Genomic DNA, 25,069 nt, shown 5'->3' with positions numbered 1-25,069 from the left:
ACAGAAGGTGTTTGATTTGACCGGATGTGCAGCACCAGGATAAATCTGAGGGTTCCAAGGGTTATGCTGGAAGATTATGAGAAGACTGAGCTGCCCATAACATATGTCTGAGAACAGAGCAGGGTCAACGTCCTTCATGCGAAACAATGACCAAATTTTAACCAGTGGGCAAGTAGGATGCACTGCATTCCTATCTTCCACATACATGCACAGAAAAATGCTGTTTGGCAAAGCTCCAAGGCCTTGGGATCAGGGGAGGGAGGGAAGAGAGGGAATAGCTGCAATTCTTACACTTACTAGCCAACACCACAGTACAATAATACCCTGGACAATTGTGAGTTCAGCTATTCTTCAGAGACAAGCCAGAGGGCTGGCTCAATTCTATGCACCACTAAAAAGAACATTCACCCTCTATTAACACCATTTCTTTAGATGAACAAGAGAAAGGATGGAGGAATCAGTGTCCTCACTACTCCCGGATAAAAAGCACATGAATTTTAAAATCCACCTTGGGTCAGAACAGGATTCCAGCTCTATAAAACCAATCTCACCTCTATACTGGGGTGAGGGGGGGGGAGCTTGAAAAGAGCAGTGTATGTGTGAGATCTCTGTGCTTTTTTTGGTAGAACATAAGCTACTAAGAGTTATTAGCAGGAATACGGCAGAGGAAGTTATGAGTAGTGAACATATTTCTCCAAGTGCCAGACGAGAACAGAAATTTCAGTGAGAACAGATGCCCACGTAGGTGGAGGGTTTCCCCCAACCTGAAGCGTATAAACATCCTATCCACTCTATGGGCTGCCTGAACAAGAGTTTCCTGTGCTTTTTTTCTGGCATTTTAACACTAAACTGGCAGGTTCCTGTATTCGTCCCAAAGCTCCCCTAAGCAGCCTGACCAGGAAAATGCTGCATGCCGATTCAGCACACCTCCAGATCTCTCACTACTATCCCAAGTGCCTCCTCCCCACCCAAAAAAAACACCCTGTTATTCAGAGGCATATTGCTCTTGGACCTGAAGGTTCTATATAGATGCTATAACTATACATCAATCTGATCTAGAAGGGCTGCTCTTATATTTTTGAGTCTTCATTTCCTGCCCCCCCCCAAAAGTATACTTTAAATCAAAGACATGTTTGCATACAGTTGTACGGGTGGGTTCATTGGTGTATTTTTTTTAATAGCAGCAGCAGGGGCTCCCTGATTCATGCTTCGTTCCCAACAAAAATCAAGCACAGCATGGCCCTGATCCAAATGTTTCTTCCCCCTCCCCAGCTGCAGCTCCTATTTAAAAACCACACGCACATACGCAAAGATGCATGTAGTCTGGTCCCAAGCATGCAGAGATGGGAGAGACATCACACCGCCCTAGACTTGTAGCTGACGCAGAATGATATTGAGCTCCATCCTGAAGGACTGCCATAATCTGAGGCTGGGGGGAAAAGGAGGAAGTGATTAAGAAGAATTCTAAACTGGAAACTGAAGTCTGCCTGGTGAAGCATACTCCTATGTTTTGACATAACAAAACAAAATGGAAAAAAGATGTTATGAAGTACTTCAGGTTCCTGAAACAAAACCTCAAGGGAGCTAGCAATCTGGAAACCCAAACAGGCCTTCAACTTAAAGCCGCACATCACAGCGACCCGGTAACATTTTGTCTGTTATTTCTATTCAGTCTTCTGTTCACACATACAAAGAGACTGTGCAGCTGACGAAGAAAAACGCTTCGTTAACCTTCCGCAGATTCAATAGCCCTATTGTTAAGTAGGAGGAATGAAAGGAGTTACTGATAGTGTGGAACTGAAGGAGGAACGACCCATTCCAACCTAGCAAATTAGTCTGAAGAGGGTATTTCTACACACATGCCAAAGTATGTTCATCAAAAGCTGTAGGCATCAGTAATCAGACACATACCAAGCAGAGACAGAGCACACTAACATTTATATCTTGCTTACCCTGCTTTTCCAAACCTGTGCAATTATTATAATTATTGAGCAGAGGTTAGAGAAAGAACTGGGAGGAGTGTCTTTCTAGCCTTTCCTTGGGACCCCGTGGAAAATGCTTCCAATCTGCTATACCTGGGTTAAGGTGCAGAGAATGAATGAGCCACAGCTGGGGGCAGCCTGAGGATGCCCCATCTACCTTGGGTCTGCCCATGAAAAGCAAGCCTAGAGTGAGAGACTACAGTCGTACCTCTACTTACGTATCCCTCTGGATATGGAATCTTCGGGTTATGGCCACGGCAATGCACATGCGCAGAAGCGCGCCTCTATTTATGTAAAATTTTTTAATATAATTTTTTTTAAAAAAATTCCATTTTAACAATCCAATCAAATCACATTAAGTACTCCAAATTATACAAATACATACTGTCAGGGAATCAGGAGCAGGAGCACTGGGGAGAGAGGATTGGGAGAGCGAAGGGGAAGAATCCGAGGGCAGCGTAGGGGAGTATGACAGTGACCCGAGAGATTCCATGAGCTTCTCCAGCGAATCAGAAGATTCCCAGAAGGGGGCGCCGATGGTCAGGGCAAGGGGGGTCCCAGGGGGGACGCACCAGAAACAAGGAGCCAGAGGGGAACCCCAAAGCAGCAGTGGAGGATCGGGACCAGCTTCCCCACCAGAGCGTAGTGGGGGGGAAGAGTCACATGTGTCAGGGGCAGTGTCTCCTCCAGAGAGGGAGTCAGGGCTGACCACGCCTCCAACGGAGGGGAGGTCAGTTGCAGCTAGCCCCCCCGAAGGGGGAAGCAGTGACAGCAGCAGTGGAACGGTCAGGAGGAAAGCTGCTGGCTGGCCGCGCGCGCCAAGTTCAAATGTGCAGGCACGCGGAACAGCAGGAGACCCGGATGGGGAACCAGCTCCTAAAGCCCGCCGGAGGGAGGGAGAAGGCTCAGGGGAATCAGCAGGAGAAGAGGCTAGAAAGGGCGGAACCCCGGCGGGCAGGCGGACCCAGAGGAGGAAGGAGCAGCGGAGAAGGTGGAGCAAGGCTAGAATCTTAAATTGGTGTCAAGGGGGAGGAGACTCAGACGGAGCATCAGCGGTCTGACACGTGAGACGTAGAGCTGCGCGCTGCGGCTCTGGAAGTGAAAATGAACTTCAATAAAGACTTTTATACTTAACAACGAAGCAGCGTTGGTCCTTTGTGAGCTGGGACCTAGGGTAGCTCTGACACATACCATATAGTCCAAATATTCTGCCAAATTATAAATTTTTGTTGGGGCTTCCCATGCTTCAAGTTCAGTGGGGCTCTAATCATCTTATGTTTCTACTGCCTTGAGTTTCCAATAGTTCCTTCTTTAAATCTTCCTGTTGCTATCCTTCCTCTATTTATGTAATTTTTGGGGTGCAAACAGACCCCAGGAATGAATTAAGTTTGTATCCGGAGGGTCCACTGTACTAAGCTGATGCCAGCAGGTTCCAGGAATTCTCCTCTTTGGGAGATTTTTATGGGTGAGGCTGTGAGCTTGTCTTGGCCCTAAGTAAGAGCCAGGATGGATGGGTGGAGTACTGGGTGAAAGCCAGGAGCATGAAAGAGGAGGTGTCTTGGAATTGATAACTGCTTTGTGATTGCTAGTAGTTTTGCATTAAAGCAACATTTTACATGCAGATGTGTTTTTGTAATATTTATTGTTTTTGTATATTTTGTAATATTCATTGTTGGTCTGTTTGTCACTGCTGCTTTCATTGTCTTTACACCATTTTATATATATATATATATATATATATATATATATATATATATATACATACACACACACACACACACACACACACACACACACACACACACAGCAGCAGCAGGAGGAGGCCCCATTAGCTAAAGTGGTGCTTCAGGTTAAGAACAGTTTCAGGTTAAGTAGGGACCTCCGGAACGAATTAAGTACTTAACCAGAGGTACCACTGTGTGTGTGTGTGTGTGTGTGTGTGTGTGTGTGTGTATAAAACATGTATATGCAGTTCTGGTAATACACGTGGACTGCATGGAAGAATTTTCCAAAAGAGGAAAAGGGTTACACTTGAGCCAGCACACAAGATTCTAAATTGAGTTAGGGTAGCTTTGAGACAGTGACAATCTACCAGGGGCATTTCAACTAGCCCAGCTCAATACTTAACATGCCACTCTCTGGCCCAGCTTTTCCCCAGAGGAGTTTTAAGCAGCTTCCGTGTGATTTCTCAGGCATTCTTCCACCAATGCAGTGCTCGTGGATAGACCTGCGTGACTTTAGACAAAACAACTATCAGCATAGCAGGAGCTGAGCTCTGCTCTAGCAAATCTTCTGCCTGCTTCAGTGAGACTTGGAAGATTACTCTAGAAAGGATTTTGCCCTCAGCTATTTGAAGTACTGTATGGTTAAATTTGCCTTTCTGAGTGGCTCAGTTCAAGCATCACACAAGATCAGGACATGAAAATGAGAAAAGGCTTCTCATCAAGACACATAAGGATGAAGAAAGTTCTATCAAGGGAACAGTGTTTTAATGCACTGAACGAGTCTCTCTCACCCACCTGCACACATTTGTTCCATAGGCAGTATGACTTTTAAAAAAATGCTGCTCAGTTAATACACTTGCTCTACAGTTAATATATTTGCTCTAACCAAATCACATAAAACTTAACCAACACCCCCCCTCAAATATCATTCTTTATCCCACCAATTCTCCGTATGTGTTTTAAGAGTTTCTGTTTAAATGTGGGGTTTTTTAAGACAGTAATATTCAAGGTCAGAGAACAGCACCCATACAAGCTTCAGTTTAGGAAACAAATTCTATGCATATTCACCCAGTGCTTTTCAAGCTGCACTGGCTCCCGGTGGAGTACAGGGTCAGATTTAAGGTGCTGCTTTTGACCTTTAAAGCCCTTCATGGCCTAGGACCCTCGTACCTACGGGACCGCCTCTCCTGGTATGCCCCACAGAGAGCCTCAAGGTCCATAAACAGCAACACCCTAGAGGTCCCGGGCCCTAAGGAAGTTAGATTGGCTTCAACCAGAGCCAGGGCCTTTTCAACTCTGGCTCCGGCCTGGTGGAACGCTCTGCCTCATGAGACCAGGGCCCTGCAGGATCTGATTTCTTTCCGCAGGGCCTGTAAGACAGAGTTGTTCCACCTGGCCTTTGGCCTGGAGCCAATTTGATTCCCTCCCTCCCTCTCTTTCTTTTTTCTTTTCCTTCTCCTCCTGCGATGAGGCTACATTTTAATGTTCCATTATTTCAATGTTGTATTTTATTTTTGTTTTTAAGTTGTAATCATTCATCTTGTTTTTATTATTGCTTGTAAGCCGCTCTGAGCCCAGCCTTGGCTGGGGAGGGCGGGGTATAAATAAATTATTATTATTATTATTATTATTATTATTATTATTATTATTATTATTAGATGATTCCGTATTGTGAAGACTAGCTCATTGAAAAGATAAGGACTGCTACTGCACTTGTGTACTTGCCATGCCAAAAGCAGGGTACTAAGTTTAGCATGTAACCTTACACCAGTAATGCATCATAAGGGTTTTATCTATGAAAATTACCTAGTCCCATGAGAATTCAGAACTACACACATTACTTTAATTTCCCTAACAAATTTACTAGCATTAGAACATTTAGAGGAAACTTACAAGTATTTTGCTTTTACATACCCTTCAAAGGAAGCCCACTTGTGGCACCAGATATAGTGGAGGTGCAAGGATGGGCTAAACAGAAGCAAAACTTGCATCTTTCGTGTTCAATGCTCTATTACCAGTAAGAACTACAGGAATGTTTTTGGTTTCTAGACACAAACAAGAGTCGGTATACGCATTGGCTTCAGAAGACCAATTCAGCATCTTGCATGCTGTCCTTATCTTTACAATGGTGCAACCAGAATTGTTGGTAAATAACGGCCAATACACCAGTACAATTTGGCTCTAGAAACCAATCTTTGAGTTTTCCATTTAGAATTAAAGCTTCAGAAAGCTGAGAACCTTCATGAACATGTTGCTAAGTACTGCTTGGCTCCAAGGGACATTTCTTACATAGACCATAGCAATTCCAAAGCAAATAGGAGTGCTAGCAGTTTTACAGTACAATCCTAACCATGTCTACTCGGAAATACATCCCAGTGAATTAAATGAGACTTACTCTGAAATTAGTGAGGTTAGGATTGCAACTTTAGTCACAATTTTGTACCAGAGCTCCAAAATAAATCTTAAGAGACATTTTCTTGGATCATCAAGTGTTGCACCAATAATTGCTTAAATTTAGTTTTGATATAATAGGAAGTAGGGCAAACCTGCCCTTTCAGTTTAAGTCATACCACATGTGCAATGAAAAAAGGAGATTTTAAGCCTAGTTCTACTTTCATGACAAAGTCATGAAATTCTGCTGCTTGGGGGTGGGATGGAGGATGTGTTCAACCTTCCCAGGTCTGCCCAATTTAGAAACACACACAGAGGATTGTATTTTCTCAAGACTTCTGCATGCAGAAAGCGATTATGCTGAAAGCTAGCGGGTCACAGGAGACTCTAGCCCAGCCTTTTGCCTAATGTGCCAGCTTTCTACTTTGAAAGGACTTCTCATGCAAAGTCAGTGACAACACCATAGAGAGGTAGGATATCTTACACAGAGTGTCACTGGGATCAGACTGAGCCGCAGCACTTCCCACATGAAGGTAATATTTGAATGGCGGGGGTGGGGGGCACAGCTCCATGGCAGAGCACATGTTTTGTAAAGCCAAACATCCCTGTCTGTCTCTAGACAGAAAAGAGAATGCACATAACTTTGCCTGAGATTCTGGAGAGTCACTGTCAGCAAGAGTCAACAATACTGGGATAAACAGACCTATGGTCTGGCCCAGTAGAAAACAGCTTCTTATGCTCACTGAGCTGTCGCATTCAAGGTGAGGAACCCAAAACTATACACTGCATTCTACTCATGGCCATGCAAACAATTATACAGCACCACTGTTATTAGCGTCAACCCTTTCCTTATTCATTTCTGCCTTTTTTTCACTGCTATATCACTGCGCTTGAGATTGCAGAGACCTTTCCAATACAGTGGTACCTCGGGTTAAGTACTTAATTCGTTCCAGAGGTCCGTTCTTAACCTTAAACTGTTCTTAACCTGAAGCACCACTTTAGCTAATGGGGCCTCCTGCTGATGCCGCGCTGCCGGAGCATGATTTCTGTTCTCATCCTGAAGCAAAGTTCTTAATCCGAGGTAATATTTCTGGGTTAGCGGAGTCTGTAACCTGAAGCGTATGTAACCCGAGGTACCACTGTATAACCAAGATCACTTTCACAAGTAATCACAAAAGCACACACAGAATTGGGATGAGTCATCACACAATATGTACTGTTCTGCCCATTTACAGTTAGATCTCCTTTGCCGTTCTGCTGGCTGGCCAACCAGTTAAGACAGTGCCCATTCTGAATAACTCAATTCCACTTGCAAATTTGGTTCCTTCACTGTTCATCCTTCAACTCCAAATCCCTCATCAAATGTAAATGCCACCAGTACTTGCACTTTTTACACATTGCATGAAATTCTGGAGTTTGTCACCTGCCGTTTCCATTTTAAAACTTTTCTTTAAAGTCATTTGGGGTGGTGGTGAAGAAGGTCTTCAGTTGGGATCAAAGATGAATCCAAGCTTTTAAGGACATTTTGCCATCCCCATCAGTCACCAGCAAGTCCAAGTCCTGCCTACAGCCATGTCAGAAGGATTTATATTGGCACACAACTGCTTAGTCATCTTCCCAGGGTCAAAACTATCAGAAATAAGCTGTGACTAGGCTCAAATCATTCTGCAAGCAACCCAGTGCTGCTGATAAAACTCCCAGGCATCTGGTAGAACGATTGTGAAAGGAAGGGGGGCTGGAAATCAAGCACCACAAATCTAAGGAGAGACATATTTCTCTACTAGTGACGCATGACCAGTTATAAAAGCTTCCTTCCTATATCCTGAGGTTAGGCTACAGCTAGGGGGAGAAAAAGAAATCAGCAATAGGTCTGAAGGGTCATCCCAATCCAGGGCACTGGAGACTCTTTATCAATATAAATGAGGCAGCTATGAAAAGCCCACTCAGTTGTTTGCTTGAAGAGACAGAGAGGAAACTTCTGTAGGAGAGTTTGTTCTCCCCTGCTTTCAGCACACATACGCCAATGAGCCCAATTATTTGCTTTCTGTCAAATGCTAGTAAAAATGTTTCAGCTTCTAATTTTTGTGGATTTGTTTGCAAAAATGGACTGACTTATGAATCACTTCCTTCCCACTGCAAAATGCCAAATCCTTCTTAAAATCCAGCTCCACCCTGCTGTTTCCCTGCTTTTTTGAGCCTCCCCTTTCCATTGCTTCCCTGCTTCTGCTCCATCTCAGTTCTAGCCAGGACACACCAAATTCCTTAATGTAATGGCTGCAGCTGGTTTTCAACAGCTGCATGCAATTTTGTTATACTGGGGCAATTTCCAGCGGCTCTGTTGCTGCAAACAAACAAACAAACAAACAAACAATAAATCACACACACCCAAAAAACCACCACTTCAAAGCTAACAAATTTATTATGACATAACTTTTGAGGACCACAGTCCACTTCATTGGATGCATGCCTGGAATGGATCCTAAATTACACTCATCTGTCTGTTCATGAAACTACAGTTATTTCACTTTAGAGCCTATGTATTATTGAAACAGCCTATCATGTCACATTCTGCCTTCTCTACCCCTGTGATGTGCACTGCTACAGAACATCATCTCACTGTATGCTTGGAGTGAGGAAGTGAATGATGGGATGATAGACGGAAGTGACCTGATGTAAATTTAGCCCATCTCACTGCTCAGAGGAAGACCCCTCCTCATCCAAGCTCAGCCTGTGCAGTCTAGACCATGGTAAGTCAGAGAAACTGGTCCACAAAAGAAAACAGCTCTAACAATGGAAGCTGAGCATGGGTGGAGGAAAGTCATAATGGTACAACTATGGAAAGTAGATAAATATGTATAGTATGTGTTGCAAAGAATGATTAATGTTATTGAATGAAATACCGCAAAATAAAACAGAAAGAAAAACGGAAGAAAAAAAGAGTCAGGAAAGACAACCAAACTACACTGAAGAGAAAGTATGACACACAAACAACAAATGCCAGCCAAGCTGAAACAAGCAACACCTTCCAGGAAAGGTTTATGTATCAAGTACATTTCCTTAAAACCAGGGCTGGATCAGTAACCCACAATCCCTTCTGATACTAAGGCTGCAATACTATCCCCACTTACCTAAGAGTAAGCCTCAGAGAATTCAAAAGGACTAACTTCTGAGTAGACATTGATTCGGCAACTTCAGCCTGCAATCCTAAACGTTATTATCTGGGAATAAGTCCCTCTGAATTCGATAGGGCTTACTTCTGAATATAGCACATTCTTTTGCATGCATATGTATAGAGGTAGCTAAGTTTGCTGAAGATACCAAATTATTCAGGATGGGAAAGACAAAAGAAGTAATTCCAAAAGCATCTTTCCAAACTGGGTGAATGGGCACCAGAATGGCAAGTGCCATTCAGTGTAACGAAGTGTTAACTGATTCCATTTGGGAGAAGAATCCCTAACTTCACATATACACTACTGAGGTCTGAACCTGTGGTGACTAACTAGAAAAAAGAAAGTTATTGGGGCTGCGGTGGATAGCTTGCTAATACCCAATGCAAGGCAGCTATGAAAAAGGTGAATTGCCTGTTAGTGATTAGTAGAAAAGGGACTGAAAATATTACTTGGGATACTGTGTACAAAATGGTGTTTGCTACACCTTGAAAAGTATATTGTAGAGCTGGGGGAAAGTGCAGAAAAGTACAACCAAAATGATCAATGGCTACAGCAACTCCCCTGTAAGGAAAGGTTAAAGGTTTGGGGCTGCTTAGCTTAGCAAAAAAAGATGTGTAAAGCGGGGAGATAAAGGTAAAGGGACCCCTGACCATTAGGTCCAGTCGTGACCGACTCTGGGGTTGTGGCGCTCATCTCGCTTTATTGACCGAGGGAGCTGGCATACAGCTTCCGGGTCATGTGGCCAGCATGACTAAGCCGCTTCTGGCAAACCAGAGCAGAGCACGGAAAAGCCGTTTACCTTCCCGATGGAGCGGTACCTATTTATCTACTTGCACTTTGATGTGCTTTCAAACTGCTAGGTTGGCAGGAGCAGGGACCGAGCAATGGGAGCTCACCCCGTCGCAGGGATTCGAACCACCGACCTTCTGATCGGCAAGTCCTAGGCTCTGTGGTTTAACCCACAGTGCCACTTGCGTCCCTAAAGTGGGGAGATAACAGAGGTGTATAAAAATAAACATGGTATAGAAAAAGTGGATGGGGAGAAGCTTATCTCTCCCTCTCTCTCTCTCAATACTAGAACCCTAGGACATCCAGTAAAGTTAAATGGTAGGTGATTCAGGAATCAGGACAGCCAAAAGAAAGGACTTCTTCGCACAGTGCGTAGGCAAACTACTGAGTATGCTACCACAAGATGTAGTGATGGTCATAAACTTGGACAGCTTTTAAAAGGGAATTAGACAAATTCATGAAGGGTAAGTATCAATGGCCATTAATCAAGTAGTCTGCTTCCAGTATCAGAGATGGTGTGCCTCTGAACACCAGTTACTGGGGGTTTTCATGGGCAGGAGAGGGATGCTGCTCTCATTTTCCGCTTATGGGTTTCAAGTAGACAACTGTCTACAACTCCACCAGAGGGGTCCATAAAAGGGCACCAGAGCCTCCTTAAACCTGGAGGTGGTCCTGTATGGCTGTTGGGTTGCATAAAGCCCAATACCATGAGTCATGAAGGCCTAGGATAGTCGCTGCCCCACAATGGTTTTCATTGAAGGCTTCCACCGAGGAAAATTTGAAATCTCTCCATCTTTATTTGATGTACAAATATCTCTTCAAGCTCATTTTGAAGAATTTATGTATTCATTCAAATATAATCTAATTAAGCTACAGTACTCATTAAGTCCAGCTAGTTGCAGCAGAGCAATTATGAATTGTGTGCTGAAGTGTTTACTTTCAGCTCTTGCAAAACAAACTCATAATGGGACAGAGATGGGCACCGAGTGTTACACAAACTTTTTTCACGTGGACTGTGGCACACAGTTCCACGTTTCAAATGTTGAGCAATCACCCAGCACAACGGAGAAAGAAATACTTTAAAAAGAAGGAATGCAAACGTTTCCTAGTCAGCTTTTTATATTCCTCCATTAAAATAAAAAGAGTTAGGAAAAAGGAGTGCAGAGACTACTTCCAACTTCATGAAAACTGGGGCAGGGAAAGACAGACACTGGTTTAATCTGGTTTAAAGACTTCCACAGACCGCCTGCAGTTTCAACAGGAAAACATACTGTTCGTAACATCACTTGATATGGGAGCAAAGCACATATCAAAACAACTCCTAAGGTTTATTAAAACCTGAACAGGAAAAAGCAGATCCTAAACACCGAGTACTTTGGCTCATCCCGTTAATCATAATCCTCAACAGTAACAAACTCTAAAGATGCATAATTGCATTTGCTTACAATCATCCCTTTTTATCCTTACATCTCTTTCCCCACCTCTCAGTGCACCACAGTATATATTTAGATTGTAAGCTCTTCAGGGCAGGGGCCTGGCTTTTGCTCATGTTACCCTGTAAACACCATGTGCTTTCAAGGCGCTGAGTGACCTTTCGGTGGGTTCTAAAGTACCATCAACTGACAGCTACGAAACTTCAGTGCTATTCCATCAAATTATTTAGCAACACTGGGTGGTATTCAACTAAGTTTTCCTCAGAGCAGGCTCACTGAAATTAATGGACCTAACTTAGTCACTTTCATTAATTTCAGTGGGTTAAACTCACACTGAATACCACCCACCTGGAACGCTATTTAAGAGAAAATTATGTTACTTGCAAGAAAGTGATTAATTTAACTTTCAAAGGGCTGTCAAATATGCATGTCAGAGTAACACGGTGTCAAAAACCCTGGGTGCCTGGTTCCCTAGGCTTCTAAAAATGTTGAGCTGGCATTCTAATATTTAATTGGGTCTCTCTTTTCAACGTTCTACAAGCCAAGCCCTAAATATTTGCTTTTGACTCTTAGGAATTTGAAGTATTTTGTCTAAATCTGAGCATACGTGAAAGAGGGCAAAGGGGGGGAAATGAGTTAGTTCCACTTCGTGAAACAGCAGTGAGCAGTAGGACTTCAATCTGTTCACTGCAAGGGGACTTTTTAAAATCTTTCCAGAACCAAAACCACAATTTCATTATCTTCACTGTGATGTGTTTATGACTTCCATGGGGAAGACGCTTCAGCAACCCCTTATCTACTACCCCAGGCACAGAAAAGCTTCCCCACCTTTTCCCCAAGTCATTTTGCCCGAATGGAGGAATGAAAACTTTACTGCTTTTACTAAAGTTCCCCAACACAAACTGCTCAGTTTTCCCAGCGCCCATACTGTAATCTGGTTCAAACAGCGACTAGAAGTACTTTGACCTACAATAATCTAATCTCCGAAGTAGAAAAAGGTGGAGCACAGGAAGAGTGTAAAGGGGGCAGGGGAGAGAGCTGCTACACAGCTATAGCTGCATAATCACGCCGCCCTCTGCAAGCTGGAGCAAGTCTAGCTCTTCCTTTTACATGGTATGAAACGTGGCACAGCTCCCAATATTACTCTCTGAAGAGGAAGAGAGAATACCAGATGCACTCTTAAAGAAGCCTGAGCGTTGCGATCTTTGAAGCAAGAGCTCTCCAAGGCTTCGGCCTTCAGACACATGAAGTAGAATTGTTAACAGACAAGCATTAAGGAAGTTCCGCAAATGCTATTAAAACATCTTAAGAGACTAATTGAGAACCCAGAGTGCTTACTGCGAGAACAGCGATACCGTTTACACACATTTACATAAATGTAGATTTACTATCGTCTCCAAAAACCAGTTTTCCCGCCTTTTTATGCAGAAAAGGGGGAAATATTTTAATTATGAAGGTAAGAGCATAGTGTAAGAAGAGCCTACTGGATCCATTCACTGGTCCCTCTAGTCTAGCACTCTGCTCACATAGAATCATGGAATCTTAAGAGCTGGAAGGGATCCCGAGGGTCATCTAGTCCAACCCCCAGCAATGCAGGAATTCTGCCCACAGCCATCCCTGGGTGGCCTCAAACCACCAACCTCCCGTTTTAACAGCCAGATGCACTGACTCCTTGTGCCACCTGAGGGAACAGTGGCCAACCAGATGCCCGTGGGAAACCCGTGAGCAGGATCTGGGCACAACTGGACTCTGCCCTCTTAGAATTTCCAGTATCTGGTGTTTGGATGCATACGTACTGCCTTTAACCATGGAGACAGAGCACAGCATCCAAACAGTACAGTCTGTTCAGACTGTTAAACCTGAGTGCAGGGACCGTCTGGCTGCTGTTCTTGTAAGTTGCTGGGGGAGCCTTTTTGACCAAACAAATGCTATAAACAAAAGAACAGGCCTCCTATGGGCCCCGGCACTCCAAGGTGCAGCTGTTTCCTGATCATTCCAGCTGGTTGCCCAAGGACTCAGAATGCTGGAATATCTTCAACTCACAAGGACAGCCTACTGGATCAGGCCAATAGCCTGTCTAGTCCAGCATCCTGTTCTCCCAGTAGCCAGTAAGATGCCTCTGGGAAGCCTAACAGCCACACAGAGAATTGAGAGGTTCTAGTTGAGAACCCCAAAACAGAGCCAACCTTGATCCAAACAAACTTCTTATGCTTTTATAATTCCTTCCAAAGGAAGCAGCAAAGGTTTTTCAAGAGGAAAGTTGTGCTTTCTTTTCCTCTGTTGAAACTATTTGGAACAATTATGGCTGCAACACAGATTCAGTGGGGCTTACTCTTAGGTAAGTGGGTTCACGATTGCAGCCTGCATGCTAAACTCTTTTGTTTGCAGTCTTCAATAGAAATAATTCATGACCAAAGGCATGCTATTTGCTGCACCACTTAACAGAGGGAAGGGCCACGGTGGCTCATGTTTTTATAGAACGGAGTTACTACTGTCTTTCTTCACAGTTATTAAGGTTATTTAAATTGGCATTCTACCTTCTCCTTAAGGCTCAGAGCTAGCAGCAACATTTCCCACTTATTTATCTTGATGACAACCCTATAAAGTTTTCATTATCACTGCCATATATTGGTCAGGTATACACTACTTCTGATCTGTCAAGTCGGATGCAGCCTACCGGCTACATTCTGCACCCTTCACAGCTGCTTGACAATCCCTGTGTTACGCTTAGTGGATCACCAAGCTGCCAAACCCGATAGAGGAGGAGGAGCCATTTTCTGATTGCACTGGCTTTCCAGTAACTTGGTTTAGGAAGCTAGCTAGTGTAGCCTACAAGAACCATATTAGTCACAGACTGACTGATTGACCTCCAGTAAGCTGCTCTTGCAGTTCAACTGGAGCACACAGCAAATGGAAAAACAAAACAAAAAGCCACTTGCGTCGTGCACAGCTTGAATGACAGCATTTACAACAAGCAAGCATTTTATCTTATATTTAAACAGTGGCCTTTCCAATGTGTTGTAGGTGCAACAGCTTACAAGAAGCTGAAGGACCAATAAATTTGAATTATTATATTTAGAGTGTGTGTCTGTGTGTGTAAAAATCCCCATCTAGTAATTGATTTCACTGTTAAACAGTTCACACAATCCTGCTTCCTGCTTCCTGTTCTTACCAACTGTTACTAACCAATAATCCCATTAAAATACACATTCTTTAGATGGCAAGATATTGCAATCAATGTATTATCCCGTTACTAGGAGTTAGTACCATACTTCAACATACTTGTCCTGTAGGCACTATTTATGTATATGCTATTCTGAGTGCTTCACTTTATTCCTTTAAATAACCAATCTTCAGCATGATTTTCAGTTAAGTACTGCTGGCAGCCTGTTCCTTTGCAATGTCAGGCATTCCCAAGCCTGTTGATCCCAACTAAATCTGCATAGGACAAGAAGCGTTACCAATATTTTCACTGCTTTAAGCATCTACTCCTGGCCCTTGTAAGAGTCTTCTTCCGAGCCACCCGCTGCTAAACACCTTACGTTGAGAAAATCCTGCGTATAGAAAAAGGATCAGCTAGTTAGATTAAAAGGTTACCATGCCAAAGTTGTTTCCAGTGTCACCAGTTCTGTAGCCTGTTTACAGTATCTGGCGTATTCATCTGATTCCTCAAGAACACCTTCACATTTTAGGTCTTATCCTTGATTACATTTTAAAAGAGACAGGAATCTCAACTTTTTTTGTAGGTGGGGATTTTATCTGGCTTTTACAATTCTTCGGGATGTATTCAACATAGAGCTAAGGGGAATGTTCTGTCAGCACAAAGATTTCTCCTTGTGCAACAGAATGCTCTCCCCTTTTCCTGCCCCCACATACTCTCTTAATTTGTTCTGCAGATTCCCCCAATCCGCCAGAGCAGATTTGGGGGGGGTGCAAGGGCAGAAGGGGGAGAGCCTGCTGCACAAGCAGAACATGTTCTACTCATACAATTATTTAGCTCCAGAATACAAACTAAAAATTGCACTCCTGTACACATGTAAGAGTGAGGTTTATTCCCATAAACACTCAAACTTGTAGACATCTGGTGGACATGAATGTTGGAGGACTCGAAAGAATCTGCTTCTTCACATAGCAAATAGCTGAACTATATAATTCACTCCCATAAAAGGCACTGATGGCCACTCACCTGGATAGCTTCAAAAGCAGGTTAGACTAATCAATGGATGATAGCCATCATCGTTAGTAGCCACTGACAGACCATGTTCTACCTCCACCGTTGCAGGCAGTATGCTGCTTCTGAATGAATACCAGTTGCTGGAGATAGCAGGAGTCAGGAGCTGCTGTGCTCAGGGCTTGCCAGTTTCCCACAGCCATCTGGTTGCCCACTGTGAAAACCAGGGTGCTGGACTACATGGGCCCTTGGCCTGATTTAGCAGAACTCTTATGTTCTTATGCTGTGAGTAAACATGCATAAGTTCGGACTCCACATCTAACAGGTTAGGGGGAGAATTCCATTATTACTAGGACATCACCTTAGAAATCCTAACAGCTCATTTTTAAAGTCTATAAATTTAAGGACCATTTAATTATTATTATAGCACACACAGGCAAGAAGTAAACTACTAGAGCAGGCTTCCTCAGCCTCGGCCCTCCAGATGTTTTCAGACTACAATTCCCTCCATCCCTGACCACTGGTCCTGCTGGCTAGGGATCATGGGAGTTGTAGGCCAAAAACATCTGGAGTGCCGAGGTTGAGGAAGCCTGTACTGGAGTTTGAATTGCAAGGTTGTTATTATTATTATTATTAATTAATTATTAAATTTTTATACAGCCCTATACCCGCAGGTCTCAGGGCAGTTCACAGGATAAAATCACACTATAGAAACACAAAATACATAATCAAAATAAAAACAATCCAAGGTTGGTGAACAGAAAAGAAAAGCAATGGAAGCTCATTGCTCATTTCTTCACACATTTGCCCACATATATACCGGGGGGGGGGGAGGGGCAGCTTCAGAATCATATCCCTGAGGCTTTATTATAGCCTGAAAGGGAGGCTGTAGGCCGAGTAGTAATTAGAGCTACCCGCAGTTTCCACACAAATGCCTTAACTTCATATTCACCTTTTCCATTACTTTAAGATGAAGATGACTATTGTAATTTTAACATACAAGGGAAACAGAACTACACGATCCATTGGTTTTAGGCTGTAGTCTAAGCACATACATATTTGGAAGTTGACTGAAATCAATGGGACAGGGTCCAAGAGAAGTATATTTAGGACTGGAGGGTTAAGACTTCATTTGCTGCTCTATTAACAGCTACTGCTTCCCTAAAGTCAGTGACGTCTGAAGCAAAGTACGCCGCATCTTTTGAAGAAATGCAAGATGACAAGTGCCTACAACATTCCCAGGAAGCAGTAAAGGGAACCCAGAGAATCTATTACTGAAACTGTTTTATCAAGCTAAACCTGATGATTAAGCCATGATGCATACTGTATAAAGCAGACTCATGCAGCTGTCAGGCAAGAGTGAAGGGGGTACCCTTATAGAAATAGTTATGCCTAGAACCTATTACCGTAGTACACTTCTACTTTCTCCAACATAAGCTTTTCAAGTACTGCTCCAGAATTTATAAAGAGCAAAACGATTTTCACTTTTCACTGCAATTAATGGACTGGCCTCACTTACACATTGTGGTGCAGTACTAAATGCTTGTAATAAAGTAAAATGGGGTGGGGGGGAGGAGAAAAATGTCTTAGAATAAGTGACGAAATTGATCTGTGTCAGATTTCTTTTATTATACGAACTATTTCATTTAGTTCACTTGCTTGAATGCCTCTCCTCCCTCAAATGTTTTAATTGGTGGCAATGTGCTTTCACAATTCACTTGGTCAACTACGGCATTAACTGGAAGTAAATTTCAGCCAAGTCATCGCTAGAAAAACTCTAAAGCATGACGAATTTAGAGGAAGACTGACAGCCAGGTTTAGACAAAGCTATGTGCACGTCCCCTCCCTTCCTTTCCCTACCGCACAAGAGCCAATAGAAAGTTTCTGTTCTGGATCTGAACACAGTTCCTTGTGCTCTGGCATCATGAGAAACTGTAATTAGCTCTGAAGTGGACGTTTTTTAACATGGAGAAAGGGGAGAAAGGGAATGCAAGCGCAAAGCTTGTGCCAGTTCGTTCCTGTACTGCTAGACATTAGCCTGCCTGAACCAAGTCTTTGTCTCCCCCACCCATGTTCAGCCAAGCACAGATGAACAGCCTTCCAAGAAGAATTCACACCAAGGCTTGAGCCAACACACCTAAGAAACCACCTAAAGTCTACCTTAGGTATAGCACAAGAACATTTCCTTAATCTTCCAGGAACCATATTTGAAACAGCACAGGCACAATGAGAACTATTTTCTAAAGTAGGCCCACCAACATAGAATTTCTTATTTCCTGTGAAGGGCAAAATCCACAGCCGATTTTTCTTTTGAACGCTGACATTTCATTTCTTCAACTTAAACCAGCACTCTGAGAACTTGATCCAAATGTAAATAAGTTAAAGCAAGGCAGAGAAAAGTCTGCTTCGAGTCTTGGACGCTAAGTCTACATCTCACTCTATCATCAAGATCCTTCAAGTCCACAATGAGAATGTCACGAGGGAGCACTGATAATTAGACGAACCTGCAATGAACTCCTGGAGAAATTCCAACACTCCAGGAGTGAACCAGAAATGGATTCAGGACCAACGAAGAAACCATAGCACTGGGAGCATAGAGCCCCAAGCACTGGATCATCTTCCCCTTGCGAGGCATGAATTCCATTCCCTTGAGCTCTTCAAAAATTAGGAGTCCACACCTCAGCCTATCCCTCCTCATAAATACTACACATCTCCCCAAGATATTGCACTCTAATCAGATTCTCGTTAATTACACCACGTCACTCAGAATTCACCCTCCATATTCCCACGGGACTTTCTTCCAAAGACTGCCATCTTCTTCACCCGGTCATTCCTAGGAAGTCTATCCCTAAAGAATCTTTTAGATAAAATGAACTTTGGTGTGCAACAATAGTTAAGAGCATTGGACGATGACAGGAGATCAGGGTTCAAATCAGGAGGATTGCTAGGTGACACTGGGCAGCTCAAAAGCGCTCAGTCTAACCAGAGTGTTGTTGTGAGGGTAAAATGGGGTGTGTGGACAGCTATGTTTTCTACCTTGAGCTCCTTGGGAGAAAAGCAGGACATCAATGAAATAAAATATAAATTTTAAAACACACAGCTCCATAGGTAAGAGCATATCCTTTAGTCTTGAATTAGCCTCAGCCTCCCACTGTTGGCTAACAGAAGGTCTTCTTACAACTTTAACACCCTTCCTTCTATGAAACAGAAGACCCCACCCCAAACTATTTTATCAGCAGGGATTTGAAGGCACAGTTAGGGACCCCTAGCTTTTATGAACGGAGGGGCAGCGGGGTAACAGTGAGAGGATCCAGCACATTAATGCATACCCTTGGGGACCACAGGTTTAGCACCCAAGATTTCTTATCATGGGGCTGGAGGAGAGACATTTCCTGGAAGAGACACACCTTCAGGTACACCCACAGACAAGCTGGCATTTCCCTGCCAGTGTGCAAGAGGTTTCTTGTCCCGCTCCCAGCGCAAAGCAATGCCTACTCAGAAGCAAGTCCCGCTGAGCTCAACAGGACACACTCCCAGGTGTGAGAGCTCAAGCCCAGGTGTGCCCCAATTGTCAGGGGTTTTTTTTATCAGGACTAAAAAGGCCAAACAATTTTAAAAAGAGGGGATTCCCTATATTCCTTCAGCACAGGTTAGAAAAAGGGAAGCAACCCTTCCTTACATCTCCGCAGGATTTCCTAAGCAGAAGTGTGGGGTCTTCTGGGGGTGCATTTGTGGGTGGGGGGATATTTCTCCTATTAAAAAGGGGGGAGACAGTCTGAGAACAGGATTCCCCGACTCTGGAGGAAACTACTTCCCACTTAATTATTTTGGGGGTCCCCCTTCTCCTTCACCCCCCACAAAGCCCCCATTCCTTGTTCCTGAGCGGCAGAAGCAGCAGACGCCCGAGAGCGCCGCCCGTCTCCCCCTCTCCGCCCTTATGAGCCCCCCCAAATAACCCCGCGAGGCCTGCACAGGAGCGGGTGGGTGGGGGGCTTCTTCCGAGCCCCCCCTTCCTCTTCCACGAGGCGACCCCTGATCCGCGCGGCCGGGAGACCCCGCCAAGCCGCCGCTCTTTCCCCTCACGGAGCCCCGCAGGGCCCGCCGGCCTAGCGGGCCGAGGCCGAGGCACCCGGGCGGGCCCGGCTGCTGACTAAGGCGCCGGCCTCGCGGGCCGAGGAAGAGGAGAGGCGGCGGCGGCGGAGGAGGAGGAGGAGGAAGAAGCCGGAGCGCGACGTACCTGAGGGGGAAGCAGGAGCCCGGCCGGCGGCTTGTCAGGAAAGGGGAAGCGAGGGAAGGAGGAAGGGCAGCGGCGGCGGCGGCAGCAGGAGGCGGAGCAGCGGCGGCGGCGGCAGCCGTGAGCAGGCGGCGACGGCTCCTCCTCACACGGCGACGGGCCTTCGGGGCGGAGAGGGAGGGAGAGGCGGCACCGGCACGTCCGCGGCGTCGGCCCGGCCTTTCATCCAGGCAGGCAGACGCCCACCGCCTCCCCGCCCGTTAAAGGGGCGGCGGCGGCGGCACTTTGGCCCCCGTAGTCCCTCATGGTTTCGGCTTGCCGCCGCCCCGCGCCTCACGGCGCTCTGCACATCCTCAGGGGCGCCTGTTTCGCAGCGTAAGGGAAAGAGTGCCTCTGAGGACGTGCAGAGCGCGCCGCTTCCTCGCTCCCCCTCCCCAGCTGCTCGCCTCGCCACCGCCTCTTTTCGCTGGATCCAACCTCGCCCGCGTTTCTCTGGGAGGTGGATGGAGGCGGCGCTTTGACCCCCGTAGTCCCTCATGGTTTCGGGTTGGCCTCACGGCGCTCTGCACATCCTCAGGAGCGCCTGTTTCGCAGCGCCGCGCGTGAGGGAAAGAGTGCCTCTGAGGACGTGCAGAGCGCGCCGCCTCCCCCCCCCCCAGCTGCCCGCCTCTTTCTGCTGGATCCAGCCTCCGTGGATGAGGTCGGGTCGCCCGGGGCTGGTTCCCACGTGCATCTTCCGTCGCTGGGTGGCTGGAGCCCTGAAGAGATGCTGCTGTCCGTCCGTGTAGGCAGCACTGAGGTACACGGGCTAAATGATTTGGCCAACCGCCCCCCCCAGCCCCCAGGGCAAGCCACAAAATGGTGCCCCGCCTTCCCACCAGGGAAGAAGGGCTGAGTGAGGGGGATAGAGGTCCGCATCGGGGATCTGCTGCCCCTGTGGAACCTGCTGCCTGAGACGGTGGCCTTATCTGGCCTCCTTTGCCCTGAGTCTGTTTCAGGATAAGGCAGCATCCTATGACTGGAGGTTGGAACTACCTGTCGTAGAACTGTAGAGTTGGAAGGGGGCCTGAGGACCATCTAGTCCAACCCCCTGCAATGCAGGAATATGTCATTGTCCCATATGGGGAATCGAACCTGCAACCTTGGTGCCACACTAGATGACCCTTGGGATCCCTTCCAACTGTACAATTCGATGATTCTATGAGGTGACTGGCACATGTACTCCTATGCCTTTATTGTTGGCATCCATCTGTCCCTGAGAGACAGTGGGGTGCGTCTCTGGGGATGAAGTCAAACTGCAGAGTGGCCTCCCCAGGGTGCAACCCTGAGAAAAAGAAGAAGAAGAAGAAGAAGAAGAAGAAGAAGAAGAGGAGGAGTTTGGATTGGATATCCCGCTTTATCACTACGCGAAGGAGTCTCAAGGCGGCTAACATTCTCCTTTCCCTTCCTCCCCCACAACAAACACTCTGTGAGGTGACAGATAGGTAGCCGTGTTGGTCTGCCATAGTCAAAACAAAAAAAATTTTTTTCCTTCCAGTAGCACCTTAAAGACCAACTAAGTTAGTTCTTGGTATGAGCTTTCGTGTGCATGCACACTTCTTCAGATACACTGAAACAGAAGTTGCCAGATCCTTCTATATAGTGAGAAGGTGGGGAGGGGTATTACTCAGAAGGGTGGTGGGAATGGGTGATTGGCAGATAGCTGTGATGAGCCTGTTGACGACTCTTAACGTGAGGTGAGTGAGGCTGAGAGACTTCAGAGAAGTGTGACTGGCCCAAGGTCACCCAGCAGCTGCATATGGAGGTCTTGGGCTACCCAGATGACAAGACCCTCCCTGCCTCCACTTGGCTTCGTTGATGTGGTCCAGAGAATAGATAGAACACTTTTGTGTTGCCTCCTCAAATGCTATGTTTCCCAGAAAATGAGTTCCAGTGATGTGGGGCCAAGAGATGGCTCAGGTATCAGAACATGAGAGTCTTAATCTCAGAGTTGTTGGGCCAAAGATTCCTGCATTGCAGAGGATTGGACTAGATGACTCTTGAGGTCCATTCCAACTCTACAGTTCGATGATTCTGTGTACAACAGCTACCCCCTCCCACCCCACAATTTTTTTAATATAAAATTTCTATCCTAACCTATTTCTCCAACGAGGTTTGAGGCAGCTGGCAAACAGTAATGAAAACTGAATGAAACAAACGTAATTCTTAAAAGCACACACACACACACACACACACACACACACACACACACCACACACCAGTATGCTTTAAGATTGATAAATGAATTACGTACAATGGTAAGAACATGAGAGCACTGATGGATCAGACCAAATGCCTACCTGGTCCAGCACCCTGTTCCACAGTAGGCAACTGCTGTAGTTGCCTCTGGGAAGCTACTGGTATTCAGAGTCATGCTGATTCTGATAACTTAATCCTCTGTGGCTGCAAATGCCATAGTTTTAACTGCACCCTTGTCAGATAATTTATTTCCTTTTTGTCTGTCCTGAACCTCCCACCCTTCAGCTCCATCGGATATTGATTTATTTAATTTCTATATTGCCTGTTATCCAAAGTTCGCAGGGAAGTTTAAAATATAAAAACACAAAAAATACACAATGTAGTATCCAACAAAAACAATAAGCCCCACCTCGTCACTCCCAGGATGGATGACCCTGAGCTCTAACATATGAAGCAGGAAGAAAATCTTTCTTATCCACTTTCTCCGTACCACACATGGTTTTATAAAGTTCTGTCATCTACTTCAATAGGGTAGGACACGAACCAATGGCTTCAAGTTACAAGAAAGGAGATTCCAGCTAAACATGGGAAAACTTTCTGACAATAAGAGCTGTTTGACAGTGGAAGGGACTCCCTCGGGAGGTTGTAGACTCTCTTGGAGGTTTTTAAGCAGAGATTGGATGGGCACCTGTCATGTATGATTCCTGCATTGCAGTGGGTTGGAGTAGATGGCCCTTGTCATCCCTTCCAACTCTACAAATTATGAAAATAATGTAGGTGAAATGAGTGAAAATGTATAGTTAACACCTTTCTATCCTGGCTTTCCTGCAAGGGTCTCAGGACCAGTGGCTCACAGTGGTCTTTTTCTCCACATTTTATCTTCACAAGAATCCTGTGAGGTAGGTTAGGCCGAGAAAAAATGAATGGCTGAAGGTTACCCATTGAGCTTTGTGGTTGAGAGAGAAATTTGAACCTGGTTCTCCCCAGTCTTCCAGGTATACGGAGCTCATCACAGCATGTTTTGGGTGTAATAGGTGACTATTGCATTTTCCCACTGCAGTGGTCACACTTTTCGTTGGATGATTAATAAGAAAGCACATGTCCAAAGGCTGCTCCTTTGGTTTACTCACCAATCCCTGTGAGAAGAATGCGCTGCTTCTGCCTATCTGTCCACTCCTGTTTCATCTCTTTCAATGGGTCCTTAACCCTGAAGACACATTTCTGCTTTGTTTTGACCACTTTCAAAGGAAAAGAGCTCCCTCTTCTGTCAATGCACTGTACAGAGAAACTTGGCATCTGCAGGAAGAATGAGATTTTGTCTCTGTGTGTTGGGAAATCACAATCCATGATGTAATGTAACTCTACCTTTCTTCCACTGGAATGTGCAAAGTTCCCACAGGGAGGAACAGAAAGGACACATCCATGGTGTGGGATTGATGGGAAGCCTCAAGCTCATCCTTCCCATGTGCTGGGGTCACACTTTAAATATTCCCAGCTCTGCTTCTCTTCGTCCAGCCAAGTGAATTTGCAACAGGCAGGAATTAATATAGTTCCATTTGCTTACTTGCCTTTCTAAAGGGCTGCCAGGCATATTTTGCTTTATGGCTTTGACCAGCTTTTTAGAGTGGCAGGCTGGGCACTAGATCACTCCATGGACAATTAGTTCTGTGGTTTTGCAGCTTTGGTTTGTGTTAGTTTTATTTTTGTTTGTGTTTCAATGGGTATTACATTAATTTCATTTTCACAATATGCTCTGAGCTATGGAAAACAGCCACAAAAACATGTTAAACCGGGGTGGGGAACCTTTTTTTCACCCTGTGAATTTGGCAAACTGCATTATTGGGGAAACTGACACAAAAAATAGAAGCAGCAAGAGGCTAAAACAGGCTTCCTCAAACTTGGCCCGCCAGATGTTTTTGGCCTACAACTCCCATGATCCCTAGCTAGCAGGACCAGTGGTCAGGGATAATGGGAATTGTAGTCTCAAAACATCAGGAGGCCCGAATTTGAGGAAGCCTGGGCTAAAAGAAACACAGCATTTATGCCAATTGGTGTGGTTGCATTGATTATACAAATAATGAGGTATATTGAAGAACAGTACACATCCTTTATAGCACAGTTTGGTGTGAATGAAGTATATGTGTTACTTTTCCTGTCTCCCCTATGAATTCCTATAAATTCAAATCGTTATTGATTCAAAACACATTTTACTTAATCTCTTTCACCCCATGTGCTTCTCTTTTATGTAGGTTTACCTGGGAGTAGGAGTAGACGTTAAGTTCTGTTTTATCAGAGAGATTCTCAGTAGCAAGAACACCTCTCTTGGGGGGACACCTATTGCAATGCCTGTCATTTAAAAACGAAGCATGCTTTCCCTCGTTCTTTAGGCTAAACTGAAAAATTGTGCAGAAATAACTCGTCAACTGATTAAGGTGCTCTGCAATCGGTTTCGGGGTATAATGAGCCGAGTACATTTACAACACACCCTTGGATGGATGAATCCGAGCTGTAGAAATGAATAGATGCAGTTCCCAGGGAGTACTGTGTGCGTGTGCGCGCATGATTTCAACAGTTTGACTTTTAACTCTTGAGAGAAGAAACGATTCGTTTTGCTCAAGGGGTTTTATTTTGCATGCATTTATTTTGTAAATAAACTAGCAAACCACCGCAAAAGAAAAACAACTGCGCCCAACGTGGGGCTCGAACCCACGACCCTGGGATTAAGAGTCCCATGCTCTACCGACTGAGCTAGCCGGGCACTACGTAAAACTGCTTCCCAGAAGGTTTGTTGGTCTACTTGAGCTACGCGTGCGTGCTCCATCTGTTTCTCTCTCCCCCGCTTCCGACGAGCGTGCGCGCCCCGCCCTTTCCTGCAGTGACTCGGCGGTCTCTCCACGAGCGCGCACGCAACGCCTCCGTGGCTCCGCCCTCCGGCCG

General features: G+C 45.2%; 1 protein-coding gene across 10 annotated transcripts in view; it reads right to left on the bottom strand.

Annotated features, from left to right (window-relative positions):
• The window catches only part of KTN1 (kinectin 1), a 104,379-nt gene extending 83,689 nt beyond the window's left edge, over window positions 1–20,690 (bottom strand). For 5 of the 10 annotated variants that reach the window (XR_014547217.1, XR_014547218.1, XM_083610569.1 and 2 more), the window contains exon 1: window positions 19,898–20,354. The gene's annotated coding sequence lies outside the window, so the exon portion shown is untranslated. Of the gene's footprint in view, window positions 1–19,897 lie in introns of all 10 variants that reach the window. The other 5 variants (XM_083610570.1, XM_083610573.1, XM_083610574.1 and 2 more) reach the window with 3 other exon arrangements.
• Window positions 20,691–25,069: the final 4,379 nt, after the last annotated feature.

This window comes from Podarcis filfolensis (genome assembly GCF_964270895.1).
Source record: "Podarcis filfolensis genome assembly, chromosome: 1".
NCBI classification, from domain to species: Eukaryota; Metazoa; Chordata; class Lepidosauria; order Squamata; family Lacertidae; genus Podarcis; species Podarcis filfolensis.
Note: the sequence above shows the minus strand (reverse complement) of the source record. Positions and strands in the feature narration are given on the sequence as shown.